Below are 24,536 nucleotides of genomic sequence, written 5' to 3' on the forward strand. Positions count from 1 at the left end.
ACTCTAGAAAGTAAGATAGATAGTAAGCAAATAAGACATTCATGGCAAATTCTAGGTTTCAATCATGTAACCCTAAAAATCTAATTCAATTACATAATTGTAAGAAAAACACAAATCAATCTTGTTACCCTAATCACTTAACTAATTAAATTCCAAATCCAATGAAAACCATATTATCAGATTCAAAATCCTAAATGTTCATATTATCATATTCAAAAATCAACATATTAAAAACATGTCAATTTATAAGAAACCCTAATCTAATCATGTAAGTCATATTAAACAAGAAAAAGCATCCTAAATTTCTAGAATCATAAAAACAAAAGAACCTGTAAAAGGGAAAGAGATGTTGATGATGATGCTGGATGTGGGGAACCATCAGGTTGTCACTGTATATCATTGTCCTACGAGTCTCTAGAGATGATGATGCTGTTGAATCAAAGATCGGTTGAGAATCCAATGCTGCTTAGGTTTTGAGAAATCTTCTACTGTTCTAAAAAATACTTTCCTAATATAGGGTTCTTTCTTATTGACTTATACCTCTCTGTTTTCTAAAACTCACTCTGCTTTTTGAACGACTGTCCCTAGGTTGCTAGTAATTTGTGCTTAATGAATGTAGCTTATATCTCTAGCCAATCCTAGACCTAGGGTGTCATATTCTATTTATAGTAGTAGGGTTAGGAAACCCTAGAGGAGCAGATGAATGTTTAATTATTTAAATTAAAAGTCCATTGTTTATCTTTCCCTTTATCATATTAATATCCAATAAAATCTTTTTAAATTTAAATAATTATCATTAAATATATTTAAAATCCTAATAATTATCACCAATCCTTTCTAGAAAATTTCTTTCTTTTTTACCAATTTTAACATTATAGATAAAGAATATTCATAAAACAACGTTGAATTTAAAAAATAGCCAATTGGCAATGCGTAGAGCTGATCGGCTCTGTGTAGAGCTGATTCAGCTGTATGCAGAGTTGATCGTCTTTAAGGGTAAAAAGTTCTAAATTTTTTGAAAATTTGGTTCCTAAACTTGTGGAAATTGGTCTCACCCCTCAAACTTTATTTTTTCTACCAATTGGGTCTAAATTGGTTTTAAAAGAAGTAATTTTGGTTCAATTATTCTCAACCTTAACTTAGATTTGTCTGTCCTCAATCCCCCGAGACTCGAGAGAGGTAGTAAATTTCATCATAGGGTTTTCTGTAATTTTCTCGATATCTGGATCTAGAAAATCGATGCTGACATGGTGCAAAATGACCTGCTCTAACCCACTACCTTCAAAAACCCATTAAACCCTAATGCTCCTAGATACAAGCCAAAAACCTACTATAAATTCCAGCAAGCACCTAGACACCATAACAACAACTGTATTTGCCTAAAATTTGAGATTCAAGACCTGATCGACGACGAAAAATTAACCAACCTTGACTAGCCCAGCACCATAAGAAATCCACTAGCCAACTACAATAACACATCACCTCCAAACTAGGTTTCCATGATTACCCCCGACATTAGTGAAGAGGAGGTCATGAATTCCTTTTAAGACATACTCGCACTTGAATATGAAACAAAGTGAAAACATGAGCCAAGAAGCCAACAAAGAACCTTCACTGAGTTAGGGGCACCATTATTTATGGTGTTCCATTGCCTTATAAGGAGCAGGAAGCTCAAGCCCCTAACACTAAGAAGTGGTCCAAACCCTCACATTCGCTAGTATTGCGAGTATCACTATATCTTCAAGCATATGATGGATCAGTGCATGCGTCTAAAACATGAGATCCAGGATCTAATAGACTATGGGGACTGGCAAGTGAAGAATTTCCTCAAAATGAGTGTGAAGATCTATTAAGGCAGCTTGCGGGCAAGTTTAACTTCAAGGTTCGTTATTCAAAGCCTCATTCGGTTGACAATCTGTGTTGAGTGGTTGGGATTAAATAACGAGGAGTAAGCAGCCGGTGACACTTGCCTCTTGGAAGTATGGAAAGAGGGCGGAACAAAGTTGATCATGGCCATTGATATTTGGTACAACTTCAGGGACGAATATGAAGTCCAAAATAGCAGTGCCAAGGACAGCTGGGCAGATAGCTGACCATTAATGTTTGTCCTTCTCGCATACTACCTAAATTGGAAATGACTGCAAAAGATATGAAGCCATCTAACATGGTCATAAGAGCCTATGATGAAACCAAAAGAGAAATGGAAGGGACATTCTCAGCACTAGTAAAGACGGGTCCTATAGAATCCTGGATATAGTTCACTATCCTAGACATCCCAGTAACTTTTGATTTATTATTAGAAAGGCTATGGTTTCATGTCCTAGGAGGAGTACCTTCCATTGTGCATCATCAGGTCAAATTCCCTCATGAAGGAGAGATAGTCATTATCAATGTTGAGGGTGGCAAAGTCGTCTCTAGCTATTCAAGAAGCTACTAAGAAGCTTAATGCCTTAACTAGGTTTTAGGTTGCTATCCTCTATAAGGATTATATGGATCTGAAGGTCGTGAGCATGTTCAAGAAAATGGACTTCATGCATGGAATGGGCGTGGGAAGAATCAGTAGGGAATTGTAAAGCTACTAGACTTCAAAAGTCAGAAGACCCAACATGGCTTGGGATACCATGAGGATGAAGATGAGGGCAAATCGAAGGGTAAGACTCTATAAGAAATTTCTCTTAAGGAGTACAAGCCCTACTCTAGGAGCATGATGGTTGAGCTGAGCATTAGGGACGCTCGAAAGAAAGTCATTGCCAAGGTCGAAGAGCTAAAGCTGGAGGAGTTCAGCTGCCTGCTTGAGGACCTGAGTATGCAAAGTTTAGCTGCACTAGTAGAAGAAAATATCAATGACGTATTTTATGAAGAAACTGATGTAATAACGTCCAGTTTTTATGAGGATGATGACTTTTTTACTTCTTAAATCAATGATATGAACTCTAATTTCACTTACTCTGTGATGTCCTTTCTAGTGGTAGTGTGCATTTTAATGATCATGACATATGCATATTTGACATTAATTCCATTTAAATTGAGTCATTTAATTTAGGCACAATTGAAAATCCTATGCACATTTCGATTGCTCATGATATAACTCTTGAGTAGAGGAGATAAATTGAAAGAATATTGCAAAAAAAAGTCAGTATTTACTTAGTCATACGACTATATGCTATGATTAGATAGAAAGATACTATATTTTGACCTATTTGCACATCAAGCCTTAAGTAGAAAATGAGAAGGTTGAGGTTGGAATGGGTAGAGAACATTCGAGAGGAAGCCACCAAGCAAGTGAAAGCCAATTTCCTCAATGTAGTTGACTACCCTGAATGGCTAGTGAATATCATCCCAGTCCTAAAGAAGGATAGCATGGTTAGGATGTGTGTAGATTATTAGGAACTGAATAAGGCTTGCCCTAAGAATGATTTTTCCCTTCCTCATATAGATGTGATAGTCAAGGGTGCAACCTTAAGTGTAATGTATTGTTTCATAGATGGGTTCTCCGGATACAACCAGATCATAATGGCAATCCTGGACAAGCTAAAGATGGCATGCATCAGCAAATGAGGTACGAACTGTTACAAGGTTATGCCTTTTGGTTTAAAGAATGCGGGACAAACTTATAAGAGAGTAGTCACTACCTTGTTCTATGATATATTGCATAAGGAGGTGGAGGTACACGTGGATGATATGATGGTAAAATATGAAACAAGGGCAAGGCACTTCCAGGCTATTGATAGTTTTTTAGGACTAGTTGAAAGGTATATATTAAAGCTTAACCCAAAGAAGAGCGTGTTCAGAGTGACATCAGGGAAGCTGTTAGGGCACATCATGATTCAGATAAGGTTAATGCTATTCAGGAAGTAACAGTACTGAAGATAGAAAAGGAGGTCAGAAGATTTCTAGGACGTCTGTAGTACATTAGTAGGTTCATTTCTAAGCTCATGATTATCTGCAAATTTTTAAGGAAATAACAACCCGCTATATGGGATGAATATTGCTAGAAAGCCTTTAATAGAATTAATGAGTACTTGATGAAGCCGTTGGTATTGAAGCCTCAAAAGGATGGGAAGCTATTGATTCTCTATTTAGCCCTAAAAGAGGAAGCAATAGCGGCGCAATGTGAGCCCAATGATGTTGAGCATGCAGTCTATTACCTTAATAAGAAGTTGCTACCCTATGAGTCAAAGTACAATATTGTAGAAATGACTTGTTTAGTTATAATATAGGCAACAAGAAAGTTGAGATACTATTTCCAATCTTTATAGGGTTTAAGTAATTTTCAAAATAGGCTCGCTAAAGTATCTATTTGAAACTCTATCTTTCACAAGGGAAAGTTGGCTAGGTGGTTAATGCTCCTAATAGAGTTAGACATCAGGTACGCTACCAAGAATGTAATCAAGGAAAAAGCTATAGTAGAGTTTTTAGCTTAGAATACGATCGAAAGAGATGACCTTTGGGATATAGAGCTTTCTAATGAGAATTTGGGGCAATCAAGATCCAAGAATAGAGAATGTACTTTGATAGAGTGGAAATGCGAGAGGTGCAGGGTTAAGAGTAGTTTTAATCATGCCCAAAGGAGAAGTGCTGCCAATGGCCAAGTGATTGGACTTTAAGGTAACAAATAACATGACGGTGTATGAAGCGTGTTTGTATGAATTAGAAGCTGCCATGGTAGTAGGAGCGAAGCAGCTGATGTTCTATGGGCACTCCATGTTAATGATTCAGCAAGCCATTTAAAGAATAGTAAGTGATGGAAGAGAGATTGAAACCTTATGTCAGCTATATCAAGACTTTGGTTTGCGATTTATCTAAGTGTTCATTTATGCATTTGCCCTCAGATGAGAACTAGATGGCAAATGCATTGGCCACTTTTTCGTCTATATGGGACAATCCTACACAAATCCCAATGAAGCAATTAGTAATCATAAAGTATAGGGTGCCATGCTACTATGGTGAGTGATATACATAGTTTTACACATATTTGCCGGCATATTATTGTGCATTTTCTTAGCATTTATTGTGTTTTTATTCCAAGATCTCCCATATTTTGTGTCCTCTCATATTCCAAGAGATTTTATAAATCCATCATCAGTGCTTTAGCAATTTTAGATCAATTTCGGGCGAAAACGTACGAAATTATAAGCTTTTGACTTTGGATTAACTTTTGAAAAGTCAACACGGCCCGTGTTGGAGCCCATAAGCACTTTGTAGCAGCATGTTTTCTGAGGGTACCATGCCCCAGAGCATGGCCCGTGTTGGCTAACACGGGCAAGAACACAGCCCGTGTTGGTAACACAGGCCAAAACACGACCTTGCTCGATTCAGTTCATTCTATCATTTGGAGATCAACACGGCTCGGACACAACCCGTGTTGAGGGACACAGGTTGGAACACGCCCGTATTTGCGCAATGTATAAAAAGAACGAGCCAAAAAAGAGAAAGGGAGTTCCGCATTGGCGATTTTGACTTTTCATCTTCCTTTGTAATTTTACTATACGTGTTTTAGGTATCTCAAGGTAGCTTCTAGGAGACTGTTCCCACCTTGGAACGTCAGATTCATGATTCTGGATTTTGGATTGAAGAAGAGTTTTCGAGCAAATCAAGAAGCAATTCTAGAGATCAACTGCAGTGTAGATCAAGGCTTTGAGCTGTTCATCCAATTCTAGGAAAAGGGTGTATATGTTTCAATTTCTTTATTATTTAATTGTAATTGAATTCCTATTTCCTTTAAACATAAACATGTATAGCTAGATTGGTTGAACCCATTGGGGTTCCTTGCTATGTTGGCTTTGTACTGAATTATTGAGATTAGTTGAGTTTCCTTTATTGTATTTTTTATTGCAATTAATTATATAAATCTAGTTGTCATTAGATTAATTATATTGATTATTATTCATATAACTCTTTTCGCAATTGAGAAATTCTAATTGAGTTTGGAAATTTAATTGCAAGAACAGGTTAATTTCCCTTAGAGGTAAGGTTAATTAATTTGCCGGATTAATAATTAACAAAGCTTAATAGAGGTGGATTAAAGCTTAAGGCTTACTTAATAATCAATCCTTAGGAAGAGATTCCAAAATAAGGTTCTTAGGTTTAGGAATTCGGTTGTCTCAAGAGTGAAACTATTTTCAGTTTATTATCCGTCCACGGGTAGCATAATCGGACTCAACAATCTATTATCTTTCATTTGATAGCCAACTGGTTTAGGTCCTCTTTGGGTTTTCTTTCTTCTCTTGATTATTCTCTTTGCTCATTCATTCTCGTATTACACTTATAATTTAGTTTTTAGTCATAAGTAAATCTAGAAACTTCCGTTATTAAATGTAGGCTAGATAACAAAGAACGAAGTAGTAACTCTAGGATTTCTCTTTCTTGATGGATATGATATTTTTAATACTTGCCGTTGTGCTAGCCTGCATCGATAGGTTCACTACTTTAGTTGTAGTTGCATAAGCATCGCATTAAGTTTTTGGCGCCATTGCCGGGGAACTTTGTTTGAAAACTAGAGTGAAATTTGTTATTTGTTACTTTAGCCATTTTTCTTTTCTGTCTTTGTCATTGCTTTTTATTCATTTATTTGTTTAGTTTGTTGCTGCCTTGTTCACTTCATGTAGTTTATGACCAGGAGTTCTAATCCTGCACTAGTAGACCCTCTGCCCGAACCAGAGCAATCTCTCAGGCAGCTGAGGAAGCGATTAGACGTGGAGGAGGTGGAGGAGCATACTGAGATTCCTGTCCATGCACCAGTGAATATGGGAGACGGCAACAATAATGTCGCTGAAGCCAACAGGATGATGTACGAGTTTGCTAGACCTTCCTTGGAAGGGACGCACACCAGTATATTGAGGCCACCTATTGTAGTGAATAATTTTGGCCAAATGTCATTCAAATGGTGCAGCAGAGTGTATAGTTCGCTGGCTTGCCCAGTGAAGATCCTAATGCCGACATCACGAATTTCTTGGAGATTTGTGATACATTCAAGATAAATGGGACTATCGATGATGCCATTCGGTTTAGGCTATTCCCATTTTCCTTGAGGGATACAGTAAAGAGATGGCTACAGTCCCTACCAACTAACACTATCACCACCTGGAGTTCTTTGGCTGAGAAATTTCTTTATAAGTACTTTCCTCCTGCTAAGACTGTAAAGATGCGTAATGATATTTCTTTTTTTGTGTAGTTTGATGATGAGAGCATGTATGATGTGTGGGAGAGGTACAAGGATTTGCTAAAATGTTGCCTACACCACGGTTTGCCATTATGGATGTAAGTGCAGACTTTTTACAGTGGCTTGAACTAAGCCATGAGGCAGATGGTAGATGCAGCTGCAGGTGGGGCCATCAATAGTAAGACGCCAGAGCAGGCCCAAAACTTAATTGAGGAGATGGCTATGAACACATATCAGTGGTAGTCTTCTAGGAGTAGGCCAAGACGGCAAGTAGTGTTGAACCAAGTAGTATCTACATCAGCCTTGGCAGCTCAGGTGGAGCTTTTAGCCAAAAAGATCGACCAACTTCAGATGCCAATCCATACAGCACAACTTGGATGTGAGTTTTGTAGTGGCCTGCACTACAGTGTAAATTTTAATACGGGAGGTATGTTTGCTTCTTCATCTTTTTCTTTTGCTGACCATGAACATGTTGATTATATGGGAAATGCGCCCAGGCAGTAGAAAACCGGTACAGCAACACATACAACCCAGGGTGGAGAAACCATCCCAACTTCGGGTGGTGAAATAACAATACCCAGGGTCCACTAGGATTTTAGCGGTTGCACCAGCATCAACTCCAACAATAGACCGTTCTCCCTTAACTATCTCAAAACTAGGAGAAGAAGCCCAATTTAGAGGAGTTGAGGATGAAGTTTGTGTCCACTTCAGAGAACATGTTTCAGTAGACGGACACAACTCTTAGTAATCAGTAGGCCTCCATACAGAATTTGGACAATCAGATAGGCCAAATTTCTAAGATGCTAACTGAGAGACGGCTAGGGATGCTCTCCAGTACTAGAGAGTCAAACCCGAGGGAGCATGTCAAGGCTATCAACTTGAGATCAGATAAACAGTTAGCTAGCCCTTTACCTCTGGCTGATGATGATGTTATTGTGCAGGATGAGCCAGCCAGAAAGGAGCCAAAGCCTGCATGAACCGAGGACAAGAAGAAGAGTCATGTGAGAGAATACCAGCCTCCAATTCCATGTCCTACCAGGTTGAAGCAGGAAAAGGTTTATCAACAGTTTGGTAAGTTTTTGAATTTATTTAAGCAGTTGAGGATTAATCTACCTTTTGTTGAGGCTATATCGCAGATGTCCAGGTATGCGTGGTTCCTGAAAGAGATTCTAAGCAATAAAAGAAAGTTGGAGGACTTGGAACTTGTGACACTAAATGAGGAGAGCTCAACCATTCTTCAAAATAAGCTGCTAATAAAGAGGTGTGATCTAGGGAGTTTCCTTGTTCTTTGTATTATTGGTGATTTGCATATTAGTGATGCTTTAGCTGATTTAGGAGCTAGCATCAATTTAATGCATAGCGATTTATTTGAAAAATTCAGTTTAAGTGAGCCTAAACCTACTAGGATGAGTGTACAGTTAGCAGATAGGATTGTGAAATGTTCTAGGGGAATAGTTAAGGATGTAGTTGTTAAGGTAGACAAGTTTATATTTCCTGTTGATTTTTTTGTTATGGATATGGAGGGTGAGAGTAGCGTACCTTTAATTCTAGGTAGATCTTTTCTTGCAACATCTAGGGTTTTTATAGATGTGTGTGATGGGAAGTTACAGCTTAGAGTAGATGATGAGACTATTACCTTTGACCTTAGCACTTTTATGAGACATTCACTTGACCATGATGATACTGTATATTCTGTGGATGTTTTGGATAATATTGTAGGGTCTAAAATTGTAGGATATATTACTTGATGATCCTTTGCAAGTAGCATTACAGGCTGAGGATGAGGAGGAGCTGTCCAACAAGGATGTATTGGAACAACTTGCTTGTTGGCTGGCTAATGAGCCCAGCAGGTTTGCTGACCATTTTATTAATATTGACAGGTCAAGGGTGTAGAAATTAAGACCTTCACTTGAGGAGCCACCAGCCCTAAAGTTGAAGGAGTTGCCTAAGCACTTGACTTATGCCTATCTAGATGAGGCAGAGAAGCTGTCGGTGATCATTGTAGCTGACTTGACTCCTGAGGAGAGGAAGATGTCTTTGGCTTCTCTCAGGAAGTATCCAAGGCCTTTGCATACAAGAATGCAGACATTCCTAAAATCAACCCTAGCTATTGTTCGCATAAGATCCTAATGGAGGATAGTTACAGACCAGTGGTATAGCCATAGTGACAGTTGAACCCGAACATGAAGGAAGTAGTCAAGAATGAGCTAATTAAAATTCTGGATGCAGATTTAATTTACCCTATTTTTGATAGCTCTTGGGTAAGTCCTGTGCAGGTTGTGCCCAAGAAGGGAGGTATGACGGTGGTCAAGAATGAGAAGGAGGAGCTGATACTAATTAGGACAGTAACTGGATTTCAAGTTTGTATTGATTACACGAGGCTCAATGATACAACTTGGAAGGACCATTTTTCCCTTTCTTTTATTGACCAGATATTAGAGCGTTTATCAGGGCATATGTTTTATTGCTTTCTTGATAGTCTTTTAGGTTATCTTTAGATTCCCATTGCACCTGAGGACTAAGAGAAAACCACTTTCACTTGTCCCTATAGCACGTTCGCTTACAGGAGGATGCCATTTGGTTTGTGCAATGCACCTGCTACTTTCTAGAGGTGTATGACGGCGATCTTCCATGACATGATCGAAGAGTCCATGGAGGTGTTCATGGATGATTTCTCGGTATTTGGTAACTCTTTCTCACATTATTTGCTTAATCTAGAACGTATGTTTGCACGCTGTGTAGAAGCTAACCTTGTGGTGAATTGGGAAAAGTGCCATGTTATGGTGAGAGAGAGTATAGTGCTAAGGCATAAGATTTCACATGTAGGGATGGAGGTATATAGAGCTGAGGTAGAGACCATTGCTAAGTTGCCAACTCCCAACTCGGTTAAGGCTATTAGGAGTTTCCTTGGTCATGCAGGTTTTTACAGAAGGTTCATTAAGGACTTCTCTAAGCTTGCTAGACCTTTGACTCAATTACTTGTAAAAGATGTTCCATTTATATTTGCTGATGACTGTTTACAGGCCTTTGAGTTACTTAAAGAGAAGCTAACTACAACCCCTATTATGGTTTCGCCTAATTGGGGGCTGTCTTTTGAGCTAATGTGTGATGCTAGTGATTTTGCAGTTGGAGCTATTTTAGGACAGAGGATTGACAATAAGTTCCAAATAATTTATTATGCTAGCAAGACATTAATAGATGCCTAGGAGCACTATACCATTACTAAGAAGGAGTTGCTTGTTGTGGTATACGCTTTCAACAAGTTCCGCTCATACTTGGTGCTATCCAAGATCGTGGGCTACACTGATCATTCGGCGTTGAGGTACTTGTTTAGAAAGCATGATGCTAAGCTGAGACTCATTCGTTGGATTTTGCTTTTGCAAGAATTTGACATTGAGATCAAGGATAAGAAGGATGCGGAGAACTTAGCCGCATATCACCTTTTGAGATTGAAGAACCCGAGCTTAGATGCACTTAATGAGAGGGCTATTGATCATAGTTATTCAAATGAATACTGGTGCTCTATTTAGGTATCTTCGGATGTCCCTTGGTTTTATGATTTTGTAAATTACTTGGTTGCAAAGGTCTTACCAAAGGGTATGAAATTTCAGTAAAAGAAGAAAATATTTGCTGATTTGAAGTACTACATTTGGGAAGACCCTTTTCTATTTTGAGTTTGTGCAGACCAGGTGATTCAGCGATGTGTGTATGGGAAGGAGATCCTCTAGATTTTGAGGCATTGCCACGAGGGACCAACAGTAGGTCATCAAGCAGCTAAGCACACTGCTAGGAAGATTCTTGAGGCTGGGTTCTATTGCCCGACCATTTTTTGGGATGCTAGAGCATTCGTGCAGCTTTGTGACGCATGCTAGAGGTCAGGTAACATCTATGCTCGTGATGAGATGCCCCAAACGAGCATTCAAGCGGTTGAGATTTTTGATGTTTGGGGCATTAACTTCATGGGGCCCTTTCCTTCTTATTTTGGAAACAAGTAAATCCTTGTTGCTGTTGAGTATTTCTCTAAGTGGCCGAAAGCGCAAGCTTTCCAGACTTATGATGCTAGAGTCATTAGTAAGTTCCTTAAGCGATTATTTGCTAGGTTTGGCATACCTAGGGCACTTATTAGTAATAGAGAGACTCATTTTTGTAATGCTCAACTAGAGAGAGTACTTCAGCAATATGGAGTGACCCAAGGGTTTTCTACACCCTACCAACCGCAGTCTAGTGGGCAAGTAGAGGTTACTAATAGGGGTTTGAAACACATTTTAGAGAAAAATCGTAGGGGTGAGTAGGAAGGATTGGGCAAATAAGTTAGACGATGCACTTTGGGCATTCAAGACAGCCTATCGTACTTCTATAGGTTTTACACCTTACAGGCTTGTGTATGGGAAAGCTTGCCATTTACCTGTTGAGTTAGAGTACAGAGCCCTTTGGGCCTTAAGAACTTGTAATTTTTATGTTGATTCTGCAGGTAAACAGAGACAGTGGCAGCTCAATGAGTTGGATGAGTGGCGCCAGCAAGCATATGGCAGCTCATTAATCTATAAGGAGCAGACTAAGAAGTGGCACGACAAGCGACTGTGGGGCTCCAAGGAGTTTCAAGTTTGGGGCCGAGCTTTGCTCTACAATTCACGTCTCCGTTTGTTCCCAAGGAAGCTCAAGAGTCATTGGTTAGGATCGTTCGTGATCCAGCAGGTGTTCCTATATGGCACAATGGAGTTGCATCATCCCGATAAGGGAAGTTTCAAGGTGAATGGCCATCGCTTGAGGCATTATAATGGAGACTCACTTGAGATCAAGGAGTGAGTCAATATGGTGTTGTTCTAGTGAGATTGACCTTCTGCATAAGTCTAGCTACACAACTCGGTCAAAAGAAGCGCTCTTGGGAGGTATTCCCAAGCTTATCCTTTACATTTCTGTGTTTTTGAGCATTTGACTTACCCTTTTTAGTTAGCTTGTCTTTACATTTCGGTTGGTTTGGAACTTAACTCCTTTCATTTTTATGTTGTTTTGGATGAAAATTACTTGGTTGTGTAAATTATTGAGTTATACAGGTGTTAGTCCACAAAACGGAGTAAAAGCACAATTTTGGGCTTCAACACGGGACTAACACAGTTTCAGACACGGCAGATGCCCAACTTCTCAGGGTGTCTTAGTTGTGAAAAATGAAGCAACGCGGTTCTCGAGAGTCACACGGCCTACAACACGACCCATGCTACTCTACACGATCCATGTCTAATTGCATAGGGTGTGTTGGGTATAAAAATTGGAGTTACACGGTTACCGAGAGTGACACAGTTTAAAACATGGCCTGCGTCGAAAACCATTTTGATTATAAAGCATTCGAGGACACGGTCTGTTGGGGAGCACGGCTGTATCGTGCACACGAGCCAGAACACGGGTGTGTCAGATGCAGCGGCTATAAAAAGGCGAGAATAACATGGGCGTTTGGCATATCACGAGCATTTCAGAGCAAAAATCCTTCTAACTCTTCCGTTTTCTCGGGTATTCTCTACGAATTTTCAGTCTCTATGCAATTTTTTCGCGTTTTGCCGTCAACCAAGTAAGTTTTCTTCTTTATTTCCTAATTTTTGTTCGTTTTAATTTTTAGTTTTAATTTATTATTATTATTTTTATTATTTTTGTTCTTTTAATTTTTTTGCTTATTTATTTAATATTATTTATTTATTTATTTTATTTTATTTTACTTTATTTATTTATTTTATTTTTTATTTATGTTGATTGATTGAGGTATAGTTTAGTTATTTAATTCTCATTATGTAATTTTGCCTTTTCTTTTAATCTGCCTTACATTACTAAATTGTGGAAGTTAATGACTATTTCTTATTAATGTGCTGGAATACCATTGGTCGTTACTTCTTTGCAGGAATTAGAGGTTTGAGGCATTTTCTAATACCTCAAATTTTCTGTTTAGAAATTTTCAGTCGTTATGCTGTTAAAATTTTGGCTATATTTTTATGTTGTTTGAATTATTTATCTGCTATGTATGCGTTATTTTCTGTGCTTCTATTACTGACTAATATCTTTTCAGGTACAATGTCAGAGCGCACCAGACAGCAGCCTCCACGACAGGCACACTACAAGACATGTCGCACAGATGCAGACGCCTCTTCATCACACCAGCAAGGTCCAGCACCATCCGCACCAACATAGCCGCCGCAGCCAGCTAGAGCTCAGAGACCCTTAGCACTACCAGCCCCTGCAAGATACCGACTGCTTACTTTATAGTCCGTAGAACACGAGCAGCGCTTCCAAGCTCTTTGATGGAAGCAAGTCGGGGCTGGACGATGTATTGACTTCACCGCACTAGAGAGGGTCGGACTAGCCCCGGAGGTCAGAGAGCTCTTTGAGACCCTACCATATGCTCGATTCTTCGACATCATCGGGCCCACCTACTAGGAGCTCACTATAGAGTTCTGCAACACCTTCTTTCTACAGCAGCAGATCACTAATTGGCATCAGCCGGATGCCATTTCTTTCAGGCTGGGGGGCATACAGTTCTCAATGATAGTGCCTCAGTTTGGGATGCACCTGGGGCTATATGGACTCAGTAGGAGATCACTAGAGAGGCCTACCAAGGGTGCTTATATACTCACCCCATCCCTTATGAGAGGATGTGGGACAAGATTGTGACTAGACCAGAGCATTACTACCCGAGCCGCTCGAAGGTGTCCAGCATTCTAGACTGGCTCCGATATCTGCATACACTTCTGGTCTATACCATTATAGGTAGAGGGGAGAGCTTTGGGGTAGTGACGTAGACTGATGTCTTTATCCTTTGGGCACTACACCAGTAGAGGAAGCTAGATATAGGCTACCTCCTAGCCAGTCAGATCAGGACCTTCGTGAGGGAGTCTAAGAAGATTCATCTCTATTTTAGCCCCTATATCACATGTTTGGCTAGGAGGTTGGATGTTCTAGGTGATTGTTTGAGTGAGCTGACTCAGATAAGGGATATGTTACCAGTGGGAGTCGCCAGATGATTAACATGTGGATGGTGACAGCTGCTTAGGGGCCCCACGGCATTGAATACATATTAATTAGCCGGATCCTGTGAGAGGTTAGGGAGGCTAAAGCTAGAGCACCTCAAGAGCCAGCTGTGGACGTGCCAGAGTTACGACCTCGAGATGTACCTAACTCGACACGTGCTTTCACCCCTTCTCCTAGTGCTTCATCTTCATACATTGTCAGCACTTCCAGTGCTCAGATAGGTGCTCTTGCATATCGCTTAGACAGGCTTTCAAACCTTCAACAGGAGCACTTCACTAAGTTCAGGCAGTTCCGAGAGGAGATCAGAGCACAGCTCTAAGGCTTTAATGACATACTGCAGTAGCTCTTGGAGGGCCTCGAGAGACAGGTGACACAGTCAGATCAGATGGCAGCTTAACTCCAGTGGATAACTGATTCTGGAAGGGATGATGGAGTGCAGTGATACTTTGATGACCTGGGTGGTATTGAGTTGGACCTCAGCGATTGTTTCCCATATGCAACCCAGCCTCCACCAGTTCCAGCTGCCATTCAAGACCCTCCGTTGTCTACGAGCACAGCTCCTGTCAAGGATGCGTCGGTGCCCCCACCAGCCTCACCTTCCACTCAAGACCCCCTACCGCCTATTACCACAGCCCTCGTTGAGGACGCACTGATTTTCACTCCCTCAACCTTGGTGGATGATCAGGACAATCTTTCTTAGATTTTATTTCATTTTCTATTTTTCTTTACTTTATTTTTCAAACATTAGTTATTATTAATTTTGCTTTCCTTATTTGTACTCCCCTTACGGGATATCCACTTTGTTTTACATTGAGGAAAGTGTGTTCTTCAAGTGTGGGTGGGTAAACTGTATGTTCCTTTTCCTATGTTGTGATGTTCTTTTAGCTATATCTGAAATTGCTATCACTAATTATGTATATTGTTAGAATGTTAGGATATAATGTCTTTATGCACTTAAGTATTCTTTTTTTGAGCTGAGTGACAATTTGATTTATAGAATTTCAGTTACTTTTCTTTGTTGTTCATTGTTCTTAGAAAACAATTAATGGTGTTTAATACATCAACTCTACCGGGTTAATGGTGTTTCTTAAGTGATGATTCAATTAATGATGTTGAGAACCAATTGCAAGTAATGCCACACTTCAAATGTGAGATTTGAGCCAACTGAGCATTCATTATACATATGCTTTTTATATTTCTTGTTTGAGTGTGAGTTGTACTTGGTTTTGCTTCTAGAACTTGCTCTGTAATGCTTGTTAAGGTTACATGAATTTGTGAATGCCATGAGATGATTTGGGAAACTTAAGATTCACCATACTTGGCCAAAAGCCTATCCTTTGTGTCTCCCTTAGTTAGCCATGGTTGAGCCTTTATCCTTTTCTTCATTTTACACCACTTCACATTTTACATCTTAGCCTCTTCATTTTTTTTCCTTTACCTTTATGCTGGAAATTTTGTGATTCTATCTTATTTGGGATTAAAATGCCATTTGCTATGTTGGTGAATTCACTAAATTCAATTGATATTTTAGATGCTTCATTCAATCCAACCTGTATTTTTATTCTTTAATTTATTCAGTTGTATGCAGTAGTTCTCTTATAAGTTGCTAGTCTAGTTGTCGTTTTAAAATTAATATAGAGAATAAAATTTCTTATTTCTTTATTGGATTGAAAGTATTTTCGAGTGTTATTTTGAGGATTTTAGTGAATATGTTTTGTATTTTTGGCATTTAATCCTTTGAGCATACATTATTGTTTATTGCAAGAATTTTCAGCATTTCCACACGTTTTTCCCAAATCTCTATACCTTTACCTTAGCCCCATTACAACCCTAGTAAAGACCCTTTGATTTTAGTGTTTCTTCATTTATTCACAATAGTAGAGATAGGATTTATGAGCAAGCTTATGGTAAGTGGGTTTTGTGCATTTGCTTTGAGGGATTTGTTTCTCACCTTATACACACTTTGAGTTACTCGAGTGATCCCCGTGAAGCATTGGTTCTTGATGTATGTTATTGAGTTGTTGTTTAAATTATTCATACATTGATATTATCTCCATTCTCTGCTAATAATTTGCAACTTAACTTACGACTGAGTTTCTTTTGAGATATGTTGCATGCTATTGTTGTGGCTTAGGGGCATGAACTTTGACAACTTGCTGACTACAGTTTTGTAAGTTGAGTTATTAATTGCTTGAGGACAAGCAAAAGCTTAAGTGTGGGGTGATTTGATATGTATAGTTTTACACATATTTGCTGGCATATTATTGTGCATTTCCTTAGCATTTATTATGTTTTTATTCCAAGATCATTTGTGTTCTGTGTCCTCTCGTGTTCCAGGAGATTTTATAGGTCCATCATTAGTGCTTTAGCAATTTTAGATCAATTTTGGGTGAAAATAGATGGAATAAGAAGCTTTTGACCTTGGGTTGACTTTTGGAAAGTCAATACGGCCCGTGTTGGAGCCCGTACAGAAATTCCAAGCCATGTAGCATAAGCACTTTGAAGCAACACGTTTTTCGAGGGTACCACGCCCTAGAGCATGGCCTGTGTTGCCTAACACGAGCAAGAACACGGCCCGTGTTGGCAACACGGGCTACAACACGACCTTGCTCGATTTAGTTCATTCTGTCATTTGGAGACCAACACCGCACGAACAAGGCCTGTGTTGAAGGACATGGGCTGGAACACACCCGTATTTGCGCAATGTATAAAAGGAACGAGCCAAAAAAGAGAAAGGGAGTTCCGGATCGGCGATTTTGACTCTTCATCTTCCTTTGTAATTTTGCTAGACGTGTTTCAAGCATTTCAGGGTGGCTTCTAGGAGACTGATCCTACCTTGGAACGTCAAATTCGTGATTCTGAATTTTGGATTAAAGATTGAGGAGGAGTTTTGGATCAAATCAAGAAGCAATTTTGGAGATCAACTGCAGTGTAGATCAAGGCTTTGATCTGTTCATCCAATTCTAGGAAAAGGGTATATATGTTTCAATTTCTTTATTCTTTCATTGTAATTGAATTCCTATTTGCTTTAGACATGAACATGTGTAGCTAGATTGGTTGAACCCATTGGGGTTCCTTGCTATGTTGGCTTTGTACTGAATTGTTGAGATTGGTTGAGTTTCCTTTCTTGTATTCTTTTTGCAATTAATAATATAAATCTAGTTGTCATTACATTGGTTGTATTGATTACTATTCATAGAACTCTTTTAGCAATTGAGAAATTCTAATTGAGTTTGGAAATTTAATTGCAAGAACATGTTAATTTCCCCTTAGAGGTAAGGTTAATTAATTTGTCAGATTAAGAATTAACAAAGCTTAATAGAGGTGGATTAAAGCTTAAGGCTTACTTAATAATCAATCGTTAGGAAGAGATTCCAACTTTAGGTTCTTAGGTTTAGGAATTTGGTTGTCTCGAGAGGGAAACTGAATTCAGTTTAGAATCCGTCCGCAGGTAGCATAATCGGACTTGACAATCTGTTATCTTTCATTTGATAGCCAACTAGTCTAGGTCCTCTTTGGGTTTTCTTTCTTGTCTTGATTATTCTCTTTACTTATTCATTCTCGCATTACACTTAGAATTTAGTTTTTAGTCATTAGTAAATCTAGAAACCTTCGTTATTAATTTTAGGCTAGATAACAAGGAACGAAGTAGTAACTCTAGGATTTTACTTTCCCGAGGGATATGATATTCTTAATACTTGTCGTTGTGCTAGGCTGCATCGATAGGTTCAGAGCCTTAGTTGTAGTTGCATAAGCATCGCATCAAGTTCTTGGCGCCGTTGCTGGGGTACTTTATTTGAAAACTAGAGTGAAATTTGCTATTTGTTACTTTCACTATTTTTCTTTTTTGTTACTATCATTGCTTTTTATTCATTTATTTGTTTGGTTGTTGTTGCCTTATTCACTTCAGATAGTTTATGACTAGGAGTTCTAATCCTGCACTAATAAACCCTTTGCCCAAACTAGAGCGATCCCTCGGGCAGCTGAGGAAGAGATTAGATGTGGAGGAGGAGGAGGAGTAGATAGAGATTCTTGTCCATACACTAGTAAATATGGGAGACGACAACAACAACGTCATAGTACAATCTTGAGTCAAAGTACAATCTTAATAAGAAGTTGCTACCCTATGAGTCAAAGTACAATCTTGTAGAAAATACTTGTTTGGCTATAATATGGGCAACAAGAAATTTGAGACATTATTTCAAATCTTATAAGATTTAAGTAATTTCCAAAATAGGCTCGCTAAAGTATCTATTTGAAACTCTATGTCTCACAGGGGAAAGTTGGGTAGGTGGTTAGTGCTCCTAATAGAGTTAGACATCGAGTATGTTACCAAGAAGGTAATCAAGGAAAGAGCTGTAGTAGAGTCTTCAGCTTATAATGCGATAGAAAGAGATGACCTTTAGGATATAGAGCTTTCTAATGAGAATTTGGGGCAATCAAGATCCAAGAATAGAGAATGTACTTTGATAGAGTGGAAATGCGAGAGGTGCAGGGTTAAGAGTAGTTTTAATCATGCCCAAAGGAGAAGTGCTGCCAATGGCCAAGTGATTATATTATAAGGTAACAAATAACATGACAGTGTATGAAGCGTGTTTGTATGAATTAGAAGCTGCCATGGTAGTAGGAGCGAAGCAGCTGATGGTCTATAGGGACTCCATGTTAATGATTCAGCAAGCCATTTAAAGAATAGTAAGTGATGGAAGAGAGATTGAAACCTTATGTCAGCTATATCAAAACTTTGTTTTATGATCTCTCTAAGTGTTCATTTATGCATTTGCCCCGAGATGAGAACCAGATGGCAAATGCATTGGCCACTCTTTCGTCTATATGGGACAATCCTACACAAATCCCAATGAAGCAATTGGTGATCATAAAGTCTAGGGTGCCATGCTACTATGGTGAGCAAGTAGGATGTTTAGATGGGACTGAAAGAGAAACCTTTATTTTAAGGTTTGGAAGAGCCTACAAAGGACAAGTATGCACTATGAATTCAGGCCAAACTACATTAGCCATGATGGAATACAGTACATAAGAATGGCTTCTGGTGTCCATCTCAGATGTTTGACCAAAGGTGATGTTCTCTTTATGTAACCTACACCTAAGGCAGTGAACCTACCGATGCAGCCTAGCACTAGTGAGTATCAAGGTCGTATCCCTGAAGATCGGGTGAACCTAGAGTTACTACTGCTTGCTATGTTATCTAGTCTGAAATAGAGTGTGAAAGTTCTAACATACCAGCTAATGGTTATGAGTGCAATTAAGTAAATGAAGGACAATAATGGACGATCAAAAGACAATTATAAGAGAGAAACAAATCCAAAAGGGAGCCTAAGTGATGGAATTCTAAAGATGAATTTTATGGATTGCCGGTCTTGCTTACCCGTGCCTAAATCCTGAATTGAATCCAGGTTCCTCTCTCGAGCTTACCGGATTCCTAAACCTGCACTAACCTAATGGAATCTCTTCCTATCAGATTACTACAAATTTGCATTAAATATGATTTAAGACTATTAAGAGTTGTTAGTTCTTAATCCGGCGAGTAAATCAACCTCATCTCTAAGTGTTAATTACCAGTCCTTACTATTCAAAATCCAGTTGTAACAAGCATTTCTCAATGTCAAGAAACAACCTAATAAACAATTAATCCAACGTCTCAAATTAACTGCATCAAACTTTTATTACTGAATAGCAAGAAGATTGCAAGAATGACAATTATAAAAAAAACTAACAATTAAGCATAATCCATCAACAAAGGTGAACCCTAATGGATTCAAAAGATCTAGCTGCTCATGTTCATAGTCAAAGCAATTAAAGAACAAAATAAGAAAAAACAAATTAAAGGCATGTACACCCTTCTCTTTCAAGCTGAATGAGAAACCCTAAATTTGCAAATTCAAAATCTCAAACCCTAGTTGCCTCTTGAATGCTCCCAAAGTTTGTCTTGATCTTCAATTCAATGTTGGAATAGTGTGGAATCCCCCCTTCAATTGATGAAAAATTGATCTCTCCAGGTCTACAATTGAGGTATAGGAAATATTTGATTAAGTGTGTGTCTTGGAATTGAGTCCAAAAATCGTCCGCCTTTCAATTAGAATTCAAAATCGCCTATATAGTTGATTCGGCCGAGTCCAGTATGATGATTGACACGGTAGGAGTCAGTACATCTTGAATCTGTGAATCTGTTGTCTTTGAGCCACCACAGTGATGCCTAAGCCGGTCTTGATCCAACACGGTAGTCTTGGAGGCCGTGGTGGCTACGGAAGTCGTGCTGAAATGGCACAATTAGGGATAGCCTCTTGATAATTCAGCACGGCCGGAGTCCAGGCCGTGCTCAACCCTCGGGGTGCTTGTTCTCGCCCAATTTGATGGATTTTGCTCCGTAATCACACGTATTTCCCTCGATAACTAATGGTGTCCTTCGAAAATGACCTGAAACGAAAAAGGAAACAAAAGACAGGTGATTCTAGCATAAAACGGGATAATCATGCATAAAAATGTGAACAATCGGGCATGAAAACATATGTAGTATGATGCTTATCAAATTACCCCATACTTAAACTTTTGCTTGTCCTCAAGCAATTTACAACTCACTCCTCAAAAGATATCAAATAACTCAATCAACTGCATTGCAGGAGGTTAGCTCAAAACAAATTTCAAAACTCCGTAATGATTTTTCCCAAAATCCCCAAATCACTAAATCCTTAAGAGAAAGAGAAAACTTAATAAAGTTGCTAAAGTTAAAATGATAAACCATCTAAATTAAGAAATTGAGAATCATGCCTCACAAGATATCACTCAAAACACACAAGTGTATATAGGTGAAAGAAGATCGCCAAGCTCTCAACGCAAAAATACAGAAAAAGTGCTTACTATAGGCTTGCTTATGGATTCAATCTCCACTACTACGAAATAATCAATAATCATGATCAAAGGGTCTTGAGCCAGGTTGTAATGGGGTTAAGGTAAGATGCGTATAAATATGGAAAGTAGGCTACAAGTTCTTTGGAAGTTAAGCAAGTAATGCAAGAAAGTAATGAAGGATCAAGTCTTTGTACCAAAATGAACACTAAGTTGCTCTAAAAATAAGATGATGCTCGAAATGAACTAAATTAATACTTTTTTTATATATAAATATATATACTATGTATATATATTACAACAGCTTATGTAGGAGATGTTGGTTATTGACACATACAATAATTGAAGGGAGCATCTATGAAAAATCTAGCAACTTAGTGAAATATATGAATGCAGATTGATCCAAAGTAAAATGCAGCATAACTTATATAATTTCCAGCAACAATGATAGAAAGAATGGTCAAATGAATAGAAGTGATAAGATGAGTGTCACTGTTATTATTGTCATGAAAGGAATGGCTAAGGCTCAAAATTGGTTCACTAAGGGAAAAATAGGGTTAGGCTTTTTGTCCAAATTGTGTAAATCCTAAGTGCCCAAATCATCTCACGATTATTAACAATTCATGTAATCTCAACAGATATCGTAAAGCAAGTTCTAGAAACAGAGATTCTGTAAAATGCTCACTAATGAAAGAAAAGGGAGCATAATAGTGATGCACCAATTGGCTCAAAATCTCACCATTTGAGTGGGTTAAAATTGCATGAATTCTCAACCAAAAGTTTAAACAGTCAATCACAATAATAAGCAGCAATATTAACAGTGTTCTATATCTAAGATAAAGTAATATGGAAGAATTAAGGAAAAATACTAGTTTTACCTGGCTGGATTGTAGTTAAGAGATTTATTCATTGCCTTCTTCCCAACAAGGTTCGATAAAAGCTATAAGGGAATCCATTCAAAGGAGAAAAAGTCATCAACTACTTAATTAAAACAAAACTCAAGATAGGCACAACATTGGTAAGCACCTACCCCACATTTTAGTATAACACTGTCCACAGTGTTAGAGAGATGAAGACTGAGGAAGCATATGATTCACACATTATGGTTATGGAAGATCATGCTGATTTATTTATTTATTTATTTATTTTTAATTAAAAAGGCATAGTGTTCTACTTAACATAAACAGACAAGTGCAAGGAAATAACATAAAATTAAGCAAGCTACAAGCAAGAAAGTAAAAGGAGATAATAAATTGGAAGAAAATAAATAAAAATAAAATAAAGAAAAAGGAAAGAGGAAAATATCACAAAATTTTTTTTTCGCTAGGAGTCTGCTAATGGTGTATCCTCACTGGTTGGATCTGCAGGAAGTTGGGGGGCAGGGATATTTGCTGAGGAAGGTGGCGGTGGTGGATCAGGGTCCGTGAAGCATGTTGCCAAATCGAACTCCATCTCATCAATGAGCCGTTGATTTTGTGCTCCAGCCTCTTGCATCTTTTGAATCTGCACTACTATGAAGTCATACGGGTGGCCTGTCTTTCTAAACCACTCGGGGCTGACTGAAGTGTCTTGTTCAAGCGCTTATTGTGCCTTCGTTTCTTCTTGAAACCGCACAAACTCGGTGTCTTCTTCTGCTTGTAGATCATGAGACTCGATCTAGACTACGGTCAAAGCATCGATCCGGACGCTCGATGGCTCTACCGAATGAGAGGATGAGGCTCCAGATGAAGGCATAAACACTCTAGCTGGGTTAGGAATCCTAACATCCAGAATCCCAACTGACGGATGTTGGGCTCCTCTAGCCGCTGCCTCTCTAGCTTCCCTGACTATTGTGCTCACGAGCCTATATTCAATACCATGTGGATGTCTAGTGGCCGTGATCATCTGCATGTTGATCATTTGTCTGATCCCTAGTGGTGTCATGTCACCAATATTTGAAAGCTCCGATAGACAGTCATCCAATACATCTAGTCTCTTAGCTAACCTAGTCACATACGAACCGAAATAACAATGCATCTTCTTCTGGGCATCTACTATAAATGAACGGACTTGGCGAGCCAATAAATATCCCAAGTCTAGCTTCTTCCGATGTTGCATAGCCCAGAGAATAAAGACATCAGTATGTGTGACTGCCCCAAAACTGTCCCCTCGGCCTGTAATGGTGTAAGCTAGTAGGGTATGAATGTAGCGGAGATGGTCCGGTAGGCTAGATGCCTTAGACTTGCTTGGGTAGTATGTTTCCGGCCTCATTACCAATGAATCCCACATGGAGTCATATGAAATTGGGTGGATGTAGAGACAACCCTGATACTCCTCCCCTGAGATTTCTTGTTCAGTCCATAATCCCAAATGCATTCCAAATTGTGGGACCGACATCGAGAACTCCCTTCCCCCAAGCCTAAAGTAAATTGCATCAGGCTGATGCCAGTTTGTGATCTGTTGCTGCAGGAAGAAGGTGCTGAGGAACTTGATCGTAAGCTCACGGTAGGTTGCCTCAATGATGTCTAAGAATCTCGCATATGGCAGAGTCTCGATTAGTGTGTGCACATCTTGAGCCAATCCCACTCTCTCTAGGGATGTGAAGTCTATGCAACGGCCCGCCATCACTTGCTTCCATCTCATGACTTGGAATCTACTTTCATTTATGCGCATTAGGGAATGTCCACAATGGATGACGGCCGGTGTGGATGGATTCACAGTAGTGCTCTCCGGTCGGACTATTTCTTTGTGGTGGTGGAGGTGGAAGTCTTTGGTCTTTGGTTACAGTCTTTGTGGAGGAAGACGTTCCTTCACCACGCGATCGCTTCTTTGGTAGCGACAGCGTTTGATTGCTTTCTCACGAGATTTATCGCGGTCCGTCATATCACCTAATGCAACGAATTATTAGTTTTTTGTAAAAATTCAAGTTAATGAAAGAAATAATCTACCGAATCAACAGCATAATGATTATATTTCGACTAACCAAAACTTGTATAAACTAATAAATCGATACATACCAATCTAATTTATCATGAACCAGCAATTGCAATTTAAATCTAAACATTATTCATGCTTTGCATGCTGTAGGCACATTTTATTTCCACCAAAACCCCACACTTATCATTTTCATAACCAACTACACCACAAACACAACAACTAATGTAGATTAACCTAACCAAGGTCATATAGTTACAATATAAAGCCACCAAAATATCCTAGCATGTCCTAACAAAAGTATATGTCTAAAATAGAAGTGAAATCATAATAAACAAAAAAATATAATGCAACAAATGAAGGGACTTACCTAAGTTCGCTTGGGAAAGTGAGAAGGGTGAGATAAGGGTATAAGGACAACACCTTTGAGCTAAGAAAAACAAAAGGGAAGCAAAATTTTCGGAGGCCTCCACTTCTTATAGGCACAGTTTCAGCACGGGTGAGGGTAAGGCCGTGCTGATCCTTTAGCCTTCCTTGGATGCTCCTAGGCACGGGCATTGGCACGGCCGTGCTTCCAGCACGGCTAGGG

At 39.0% G+C, this 24,536-nt stretch overlaps 1 non-coding gene across 1 annotated transcript; it reads right to left on the reverse strand.

The window, feature by feature from the left end:
* Positions 1-7,142: 7,142 nt before the first annotated feature.
* On the reverse strand, positions 7,143-7,248 carry LOC112535114. Its single transcript, XR_003079308.1, has one exon. It is a non-coding gene; the product is annotated as a small nucleolar RNA R71 (small nucleolar RNA).
* Positions 7,249-24,536: the final 17,288 nt, after the last annotated feature.

The sequence above is a fragment of the Ricinus communis genome, chromosome 4, assembly GCF_019578655.1.
Source record: "Ricinus communis isolate WT05 ecotype wild-type chromosome 4, ASM1957865v1, whole genome shotgun sequence".
NCBI lineage: Eukaryota > Viridiplantae > Streptophyta > Magnoliopsida > Malpighiales > Euphorbiaceae > Ricinus > Ricinus communis.